Source organism: Chroicocephalus ridibundus, chromosome 8 (assembly GCF_963924245.1).
Source record: "Chroicocephalus ridibundus chromosome 8, bChrRid1.1, whole genome shotgun sequence".
Classification (NCBI taxonomy): Eukaryota; Metazoa; Chordata; class Aves; order Charadriiformes; family Laridae; genus Chroicocephalus; species Chroicocephalus ridibundus.
This window is the reverse complement of record NC_086291.1, coordinates 7,340,717-7,351,395: the sequence shown is the minus strand read 5'-3', so window position 1 is coordinate 7,351,395 and position 10,679 is coordinate 7,340,717. Positions and strand designations below refer to the sequence as shown.

General features: G+C 42.0%; 1 protein-coding gene across 3 annotated transcripts in view; it reads left to right on the top strand.

Annotated features, from left to right (window-relative positions):
* The first annotated feature begins 845 nt into the window (after positions 1-845).
* ZFYVE9 (zinc finger FYVE-type containing 9) overlaps positions 846-10,679 on the top strand; it is a 62,800-nt gene continuing 52,966 nt past the window's right edge. For all 3 annotated transcript variants that reach the window (XM_063343960.1, XM_063343958.1, XM_063343959.1), the window contains exon 1: positions 846-1,142. The gene's annotated coding sequence lies outside the window, so the exon portion shown is untranslated. The remainder of the gene's footprint in view (positions 1,143-10,679) is intronic.

Below are 10,679 nucleotides of genomic sequence, written 5' to 3'. Positions count from 1 at the left end.
CGTGAGGCGCCGATGAGGGTCGCTGTCCCCGCCCCGCTGGCCGCCCCCTCCCCACCGCTCGCCCCGTCCGACCCGCAGCACCGCCGCAAGCCACACGCGGGAACGTGCCATTTCCTCGAGTTCCCGAGCGCCCGCAAGCCGGGCGGGGAAAGGTGTCCCGCTCCCGGCATGGGCGCCACCCTGGCCGCCTCCTCTTAAGAGGGAGAATCGGTGAGACTCCGGGCGCATAGTTATGGTTTGGCATAACCTGCTAGCGTGCCACCGCAATTCTGTGAGGAACCAGCGTGCCTTTTTTTTTTTTTTTCCTGTAATCGTGCTCTGATGAAGAGTTAACGTGTCGCTGAGCGGGTGGCTCCGTGTGCCTTGCACCCCTGAGGGAGGCCGTGTGGGCTCGGGTGTCCCACAGGAGAGGGTATCCCTCTCCGATTATGAAGGAATTCCGTATGAAATGGCAAAGTAACATAGGAACGGCTCCCGGCCGCCCATCCTTCTGCCTACAGCGTGTAGGTGCAGTTGCAGCCGGCTGCGGGGCACGTCCCTCGGCCGAGGGCGCGGTGCCCGGCTGCCTCCCCGCGGCGTGGGCAGCGGCACGGAGCCGGGCTGCCTGCTGTCGGCTTGCGGCGCAACCCCGGTGCCGCCCTCCGCCTGTGTGCGAGCGCGTGTGGGCGGCAGGCCCCGGCCGCGGGGGGCTCGGCGGTGGCCCGCAGGCTCGCCGGGACCCCGCGGGGGGAAGGGACGGTGAGCGGACAGGCTCCCCCCGCCGCGCGCCCCCCTGCGCCGGGTGACTCCTGCCGCTCCCCGCCCGGCGGTAGGCGGCCGGGCCGGAGGTGGCGGCGCGGCCTGCCCGGCCCCCCGCGCCGCGGGGCGGGGGTGCGGCAGGCTCCGCACTGCCTCCCCGGCGGTGCCGCAGTGCCGTGCGCTGCCTCTGGGGCCGGCCAGGGGGCGCTGGCTGCCGGTAGCTGCGGCGGCCTTGGCCGCGGAGCCAGCGAGCGAGCCCGGCTGGCAGGCGGTGAGGGCGGGCGCCGGCCTCTCCAGCGCTGGTGGGGGTCTGCGGGGCCCGCCCGGGAGCGAGCGGCGGCGGAGTGCGACCCCGGGGGATCCCCCTCGCCATGCAGACCCGGCGGCGTCTGCTGCCTCCCGAGGTGAGTGAGCGGCGCCCAGCCCTCAGCCCCCGGGCCCGGGAGGCCGGGGTACCCCGTTCCCCAGGCCCCTGCCGCCCGGAGCGAGGCCCCGCGGGCGGGCGGGGAGGGCTCCGACGCCTCAGCGGAGCCCCCGTGTCGCCGCAGCCGCCCCGGCCCAGGGCCTGGGGGCTCCGGGTGCCCCCTCACCCCGCCGCCCTTGTCCCCCGCACGCCGCCAAGGGGAAAGGCAGCGATCGCCCCTCAGCCCTCGCCGGCGGCGATGCCGGTCGTCCGAGCCCCTTCCCCGCCGTCCCCGGGTGCGTGGAATGGGTGACCCCCTCGCCGGCGGGGGGAAAGAAGGGGAAAGAGCCGCAGAAGGGGAAAGAGCTCTTGCCGTCCTTCATCGGGGCTCCCCCCCCGGGACCCCCCTTGTGCCGCCGGTGCGGGGCAAGGCGAGGCGGTTCCCCGGGCCGCGCCGCGCTCAGGGGAGGCAGCGGGCAGCCTGGGCTGCCGGCCCGGGGAGGGGAGGATCCCTGTTCGCATCCCGTGCCCTTTTTATGGCCTGATCTCCGCTCTCTCCCCGGGCAGGGAATGTTACTTGCTCATCGCGATGTGTAACAAGTCACTCCTGCAATGGTGGTGGTAGTGGGGGGGGGGGGGATGGGGCGAGCGGGCGGGCGGGCGGGATGCGTTTTATAACATCTCTAATTACGTGAAACTGTGGTCATGTCTCACTCTAAGAATAACTGGCACTCTTGGCATGTCAGGCTTTTTGCAGAGGTGGGTTAGTTACTGGCTTATGAATGTTACGGTTAAATAGGTGCATATGATGGAAGGTGGCTGAAGAACTGTTTTTATCTTGTGAACCAGACTGAGAAACAAGTAGCAGATGGGAACTGATAGACTTTATGTTTTCGTGTTAACTATCTTGTTTATTTATAGACAAGATTTTCTTGATTATTTTGTGACAGAGGTTTTTCAGAGGGTTAAATTTTTACACATATTTTCATTCAGTTCAGATATTAGAAGTTGGCTGAATATGGAATCTCAAATTCCGGCAATCATTTTATTAAGGATGGTTGTATTAGATTAGAATTTCTGAATAACACTACCCTCAGTATTTTGGTCCAGGCTGAATCCAAAACTGGAAGAGGCCCTGTATAAACAAGTAAAATAAATTTTAAAAAGAGATGTTCTACTTGAATAAAAGCTTTTATTTTCTTTAGATAGCATTTCACTGACTACGCAGTGTTTTAAAACATTGTAATTAACTTTTATTAGCAAATCATTTTTGATTGCATGGAACGAATCCAGATTTTAGATACACCTTCAGTGATTGAAACATCAAAATCCTTTGTTACTGCCTGAGCCCAGTAGTGCACTTCTTTTTATAAAGTAATGGCATGTGGTACCAAATGAGAAGAACAGTCCTTGACCCAAGAGAGACAAAATTAAAAATCTCTTCAGAGGTTTGGGGAATCTGGAATGGAAGCTGAGTAGGGGCCTAAAATCTCAAGCAAGCTTCCCTCTAATTCAAGCCCTGATCTACACCTAACAAGTCACCATGTTGTCACACATGGTGATTGATTCTCTAATTGTCCATTGCTTTATGGTGCCTTCTCTAGTGTGTGAAAAAGGAAGAAAACCACCCCAAAACTGCATTGCCAAGCCCTGATATTGGGTGTTGTTTTTATGTACTAGCTTTGAGTCTTTTATTAGGCTGGGGATTAAATACTTTCAAACGCATGTTTCAGGATCTGAGGCCTGGGGCTAAGACTGAGATGAAATACAGTTGTTTTTTTTTTAGTTTGGCATAAAGTCTGACTGTGATTGTCTCAGGGAACAAAGGTAGAGACTGAGCAAAGATGCAGTATTAAAACTTGTGGCCAAAGAATGATAAGCTTTTAATATCTGTTGTTGCCTGTCCACTATCTGTGCCAACTTCAGCAGAAAATAGCTTGGTAGTTTCCCAGTTTACAGGCTGTCTATAAAAAATTACCTGGAAATTATTTTGCAAAAGGGTTAGAGTGAAGCTTTGCTTTTGAATAAAAGTTGGCCAAAAAGAAATAGATTCTGGGAAGAAGTTGTGTATTCATGTTTTGTTGATCAGAAGAATGTTTTTGATCCATTAAGCTGAGAATCTTCCAAATAAATGTGAGTTTCTTGACAGAAAATCAGATGAGGGATAATAGTTTCAGTGTATGGTTAGTCTGTGTGCTGATGAATCGGTGATCTTTTCCAGAACGTTGTTGGAAGACACCAGTTTATTCATAGACTACTTTGAAAGTTTTGTATAAAGACTATTGTTTATTTTTTTTAAATTGATTGAGATTAAAGTCTCTAAAGAAATTGAAAGGTGGCTTGTTTTAGAGGTCTATTTGTGATTCTTTATGAGACTTGAACTTTGAAATGAACAGAAGTATGAACATACATGCTCAGTTTTCCCTCCTGTTTTTGTGAAGCATTGAGAAATGGGTCTGTACAATAACAATAATAATAATAAAAGTTTAAAAAGCTTTTTGTATCGATAAGAAATATATAGCCAAGAGTAAATGGCGGAAAGTAAGTTAAAGTATTGAGTTTTAGGTGATAGAAACAGCTTTTACTTCTGTGTTGGCATCTTGCAACACTGGGAAAATTATGTCAATTAATGTAAATGGATGGGAAGTTTTAAAAGATATATCAAGGATCCTTCATTGACATAGTAGTTTGTACTTGAATTAGAATTCGGGATACACATTCATACAAATTTATTTGACTAGCGACTAGAGCAAAACATGCTATATAGTTATCAAAAGAATAGCACACTTTGGAAAACCAGAGTGATAAAAGTAAATGACCATTAACCTAATACACAAAAAATATATTTATATATAAATAAAAATTGTTTATTTTATAGATATACATGATTCTATTTTTACAGACAAATAAAGTACTTTCCTATGTATTGTTTGGGTGGCTGGGTTTCCCTTAGTTGAAACTAAAGCAAAACACAGTTTCTTTTTTTTTAATTCAGCTGTTAAGATTCTTTTTTGACATTGAACATTTGTAGATTTTAAGATGCCCTGTTAAATCTTAATGGCTCTAATTCTTGGCTAGTGTTTGTGGGAAGGAATGAGTGTGAGTGTCATACCTAGGTTATTAAACTATGTAATTCCTTTAAATGTTAGTTTCTAGAGAAAATTACAAGACATTGTAGATCCCAGGACCTTTTCATTGGGATTAATGGAATGCTGCACTCGGTGCTTTTGTCTTTGACAGGTATTTCTTTCCTGAATATGCTTTATGATGTTTTCTCCCTTTGCGTCATACACACGCGGAGTTTGGGATATTTAGGAATGCTACTATTCATACTGCCATAGCAGACAGATGGAATAGGAAGATACTTTTAAGGCGAGTTTATATGTATTCTTTCACTGAATCTTTTCAGTATTGTTTATTACTGGAATATTACAACAGTAATTATATTACTGTTGTATTGCTAGAAGAGATAAGTAGAAATGTGTAATATTGATACTTATTTTTCAGAAAAAACAGCCTCCAAGTAGTACATCAGCATCAAATAGGCTGAAGGTGAATGGTAGAGGAAATCCATAAAGGGTCATTTAAGCTATTTTAAAGGTCGTTACTAGAGAAATCTAATTAATTTAGAAATATAGGTTAAAGACAAATAGTGCATGGCCAGAAACTCATGGGTAACAACACTGGGTAAATAGTTCCTTCCCTATTCTGTCATACAGATCTGCTCAAGTGGGAGCTGACTTGAAGCAAATCCAGTCAGTTGAATTTAACACAGACATAGTTCTGTTAACAGTAAAAAAAAAAAAAAAAAAAAAAAAAAAAAAAGAAAAGTGATAAACTATGTGAAAAACAGGTTTGGAGTCACAGTCGGTAGATTTTCTGTGTTTTGGAAAGTGTGGAGCTAGAGTGCTCTCTGAATAGCTTGCGTGATATCTTCAGTCTAAGTATAAACTAAGGCAATAGTTGTCTTAGTATGAAGGCCAGTGAGGAGAGAGCTTAAAGAAACTTTAACAGTTTTTTGCTTCCCTGTAAAATTTAATAATTTGGAAATGTCAATATGTGGCAGTCTGACCATACGTTATGTTTTGAAATTCTGTTGTCCATATATTAAACTTTTCACATATTCTATTCCCAGCATCCACTGTACGTTGGGCAAAGGAAAACATGGACCTCAGTGTTGAATTTCCACTTGCATTGGTTTTTTGTTTGTCTCTATGTTCTTGAGAAGCAATTACCTTCTTATGGAATTATTTGCAGATAATGCTAATGACTGTACCCTCTATATCCTGTCTCTGTGTTGTACATAGGATTTATAAATATTTTTGTCTTGTTTGCTGTATGTGTTAGTATTAATTTATACCTCTGATGCTTTGATGGCAACTGAAGCTACAAATCTACCTTATGAGTCAGTGGGGTCACTGTAGTATCAGTTGTTTAAGGGAATACACTGAAGCATTCCGGTATGCTCTGCTAGGATTGTCTAGGTTTTCCTATCAATAATTGTATTGCATGCTACCTCAAACCAGGACACTAGCATATATTTTGCTTCTGGTTTTGGTACTTTTCACCCCTCCTTTTGATATCAACAGGAAACTTGATGATTTTTTTTAAGGGATTGATTGCATAATGAAGTTGAGTGGGACCTCACAATTGGAATGATATTGCTAGTTAATTTTTCTTAAAATTGTTTTGTTCTATTTCTGTTACTGGTTTGCTTCCAACATAGTAACAAAGGTGGAAAGCTTTCTAGTGGAGGCTTGAGGCATCAACTCATACTTCAGATAGTGATGCTGAACCCTCGTTTAGGGTATGGCTTTGTATATAAAATAATGCAGTAATGTGTCTTCGCTAGTGTCTTTCTGCTTTTTGGCCTGGCTCAAGCTGAACTGACATTTGCAGTAGTTAGAAAAAAGCACTAAAGCCTAATGCAGGCAAAGCTGGAACTGCTTTTTTCTGCTATTATCTATGTATGAAAATATTGCTGTGCTGTAGATTACACTTTGGTAACTATTTTAGGACTGTCCCCCAGCTATTCTTCATTAGTGACAGAGGAATTAGACATGATCAGAGGTGCTGGAAATGTTGTGAGCCTTTGTTTGCTGTTTACCAAATTATGACTATCCTTACAGGTTATGTTTCATTGTGGGTCTTACTTACTGACTTCTTGTACTTCAGTTTTGCCAAAGTTTAGTATATGGCTAAAGTTCAGTGCCTTTTTTTTTTTTTTTGTTGGTGAAGTGGTAGCTGGGAGTAACCTATCTTTCCCTCTTCCCAGCATACAAAAGATCAGAGGTCATTTCCTATCAGGTGATAATTTGAAATTAGGCCATAGTTATGTCAGAGATTCACGTGTGCTCTATGAATTACAGAAGTGCCATAGCTGCCCTAGTAATATTTACCAGCCTTACTTCTCGATTCTTGTAATTTTTCTAAATTACTGTAGTATGAAAGTTTTTGTTTATTTCTGTGATACACTGAAGCCTTTTTTTATAAATAATAGGACTCAATCTTTATACACATGCTCTGAGTAGAACATTTATATTTCACTCCAAGTTTAAAATTGTATTTGGGAAGTAATATGGGTGAAATACGTTAGAAAATTCATAGAAGGTTATCAATGGAGGAACATACACTGGTACATTTTTCTAAAAAGTAGTATGATGAACTTAAAAGGAGTTGGTAATGTTCAGTGTAAGAAGCAGATCAAAGAGCTTTCTAAATCGCATAATAGCTTCTTTATCTGTGAATGACACTGAGTATTAGAGGAGCTTTTCTATTTCTAGATTCAGTTTTGTAGTGTCAAAACTCTGCTTTGAACTCAGCCTACATGTTGGCTTACCTGTTTGCACTCCAACTGTGATCTAGACGATTGATTTAGGATGACTAAAATAAAGGCCAAACCATTTGAAACACTATGAATTTATAGTGTATGTGGTTGTTATAAATTCAAGAAGAATTGGCAAATCATGTGAATATGCATAAAATTTATTGCTTGAGTGGTTGGCCAGTTGGATTATTGGAAGTTTGGGAGATACTACAGGACAAAAATTGCAGATATTTTCAGATCTGTGAGTTTTTTTGTTTCTTAGTTATTATTTACTGTACTTTTCTTTCTTGTGTTTCTTTTAACCTGGACAATGAAACTGTTCTCTCATCTGTTTCCTTTTCTTCTTCAACAGCTTTGATTATTTTTTTTCTCTCTCATTTTTTTTGAATTGTTGGATTGTAAGAGGAAGGTTTGAGAGTGGTGTCATTAGCAGTAGGATATGGGGCCTGGTTGCTGGTGATCTGGATTCCTCTGGGCTATGGTGTTTCAGACCTCATTCTGGTCTTGGGTGTGCCGCACATCCAGTATCTGAGGTAGAATTTGATGATCTCTGTGGGGGTGACTTAGGTAATTCCTGCCCCAGTCACCTGCTGAAGATGCCTGGCAGAATTGAATTTGTGTTCCCTCTTCAAGTTCTGCAGCTCTGAGCTTTGCATATCAATTTAAACAAAATCAAATTAATTTTGTTTCTACACCAGATTGGGGAGTGCAGTGACTGAAGAGGTATCACATTTGCTTTTTCTGCTTGTGATGTAGAGAAGGAAAGGCAAGTGGGCCTCAGTGAACTATCGCAGAAGACGGGAAGATATCTGATGCTGGTGATTTCTTAAGTAAGCATGATATGAAAGAGAAGAGCATGCGTCTTGGATCTCTGTGTGAGTCAGTTCCACAGGCTGTGGAACAGGGATAATGCTTACCTGTATTTTCAGGACATCACAGATCCAGGGAGCATGTTGCCTGACCTCATGCAAGACTGAGGGCAGAGAACACTGGGCTTGATTAAGGTGATGCTCCAAAGAGCTTAGTGGTTCTTGGGTTGAGTCAGTGGAGTGTGCTGGTCCAGAGATAAAAGAGCTCCCATCACTCAAGCTGAAACAGTGGAAACCTAATTCCAGATTCCTTTCTGGTGGCTAGGACTTATTTTCCACCCATAATTCTTCAGAATTTGTAAAAGATTTTTGTAAGTAGCAGGGAAATTCTTACAAGATCTGGAGACGGAGAGACCTGTGTTTTGTTTTGAATTAGAAGATGTGTTGAATGACTTTTATAGTGTAAACGGAATTTGTTATACGTGCCCAAATCTTTTGAGATACTTGGTAAGCATACTGTTCTACCATCAGTGGGATGAAAGAAGCTTGTTTTTCTGTAGATTTAAATCCTTTTTGCCCCTTAGTATCTCTTCCCTTCCTTCCCTGTCTGCAGTAATCCCAGCTTTCTCACATAGCACCATAGTTCTGTTTTTTCCAGAGCTGTGTGGGTATTGATTGCCCAGCAGGTTGCTGCCAAAAATACATATAGCAGCTTGCTTTTCCCTTGGAGGGCAGTCATTTGGATTTGTTTTTACTGTGCAGATACTAATTTTCATGACCGTATATTTTTTTGGGGAAAGATGAGCATAAAAAATAGTAAGTGAACAATATGATTCCATAATCTTCATTTCTGTAGGAGACCAGATCAAAGATACAGAACTTGGAAAGTGATAGTAACTGAACACTTACCAAAACGTAAGACCTCTTCTTATTTGTGGTATTGAAATTGTGAATACTGAATTTTCTTTGTAGGGTGGAGGAGACAGAAAAGTTACATGGTTAAAATATACCCAGCAAACCAATCATGTCAATGTAATTTTTTATTCTCTATCTGGACTGTAATGCAGATAAATGAGCATTTAATATGAATTGAGATCATGTCAGAGAAAAGTTCCCCCTTTGCCTATTAATTTTTTTTTTTCATTTATCTAGCAGACTTTTTGAAATTGCATGTTCTTCTGCAATACAGTAGAAATACATGCTGTAGCTTACTTAAGAGACTTGTGTTTTGTAGAGAAAGGCACAGGTATCTGATCTATGCCCTTTTGGGGGTTTATATGTCAGTATATAGCTCTTGTTCCTGTTTGCTGGCCAGTTTGTTAGTGTAGTGGAGCATATTGTTACAAAGTTACATTGTGAGTGCTATATTAATTCAAAATGAGTATTTTAATGATATCTTATTTGGTGAGCTTGAAAGTATGTGCGAAGTGCACTTCTTAGGTTGTATTATTAACAGATTGCTTTAAACAGTGTATATACTGAAACAGCCTCTTAACTGAAACATCGAATTGCATTGATTGTAGGAATTTCATACTGTGTTTTTGTATAAATGATGAAGGCTGAATAAAACCCCAGTATCCTTCATGTATTTTACAGTTCTTTCTTGATTCTTTTATAAACGTAACTTTAAAAGGTCTTTACTTAACTTTAAGCATCAGTCTACCTGTGTACTTTTGTGCTTTGAAGTAATTTTATTAGTGTACTGGCATAATAGCCTCTATATTGTATTTACTTTAGTTTTAGTTAACAATTCACCTGTAAAAGGCATTTTAACCTGTCGCTGGAATCTGCACATAAATTGTTTTGGGTTTTTTTTTTGTATACTCCTATAGAATGAACATGGGTTTTATGATGACAAGAATTAGAAATTGTTTCTTGAGACTCATGGGCAATAGATGCATGTATATGTAGTGGTTTTGTTCCCTCACTCTTTTCCTGTAATACCCTTTGTTGTTATATTTCCCTTTTTTTTTTTTGCCATTATGCTTCGTTTCTGTACAGATGGCTTGTAGATGCAGTTGTATCTTCTTCTACTTTGAGGAAATATATCAATAGTAGCTCCTATGTAGTTAATAAATCTTGTCTTAACTAGAGGTTTTAAATATATAGATGCTTGAGGGAAGAAGCAGGTAGCTGTGCTGGTCCTAGACGCTGGATACCCTTTGTGTGTATGTGTCAAAAATTGTATTTCACAGTCTAAAGAGGTTGAAGCTTTAAATGAATTCATGAAGGAGCCATGGCATCAGTAAATAATGATGAGGATAGGTAGAAGGCAGTTGACAGTTACAACGATGTCTTATGGTTTGACTGTTATTTTAGCCACGTGTCGTTTTTTTTCTTTTTTGGTAGCTATTTTGTGTAAAGACGTTCATTTATGTTTAAAAAGTGGGCGCATCACCACTGTTACAGGATTTGTTCCTATCATTCTTAGAAGTGAGGAACAATATCCTGTGGTTAATAAGGTAATTTACAACTGTTTTATACCAGTTGATCTGAACAGTGATGTTGAAACATGTGGTTTCTCATTTTTTTGTCAAAGAAAGAAGGAAGCTCGGGTAGGGATAAAGAAAACAGATGCAGGAAGGAGTAAGGAAGGAAAGTGTTTGAGATGGGGAAAATAAGATGAAGAAAATGCAACACAAGAATGTACTACAGTCTAAGAAGGAGAGGTAAAGAAAAGAGGTAGGGAGAGAAGTGGCAGAGATTTCTCAGTTTTGGACTCAGAAACATTGCATCTGAGTTTAGGAGGATTTGGTGTTCCTAGAGCTCCGTAAGATTTCTGAAAACTGTATATTCACTCATTAATAATGAATGCTTTCAATTTTTTTGGTTTTTTTATCTGTTAAGCCTTTATTTCCCGTGACTGCTAGCAATGACACAGAATTATGAGCACTTAGTTTTA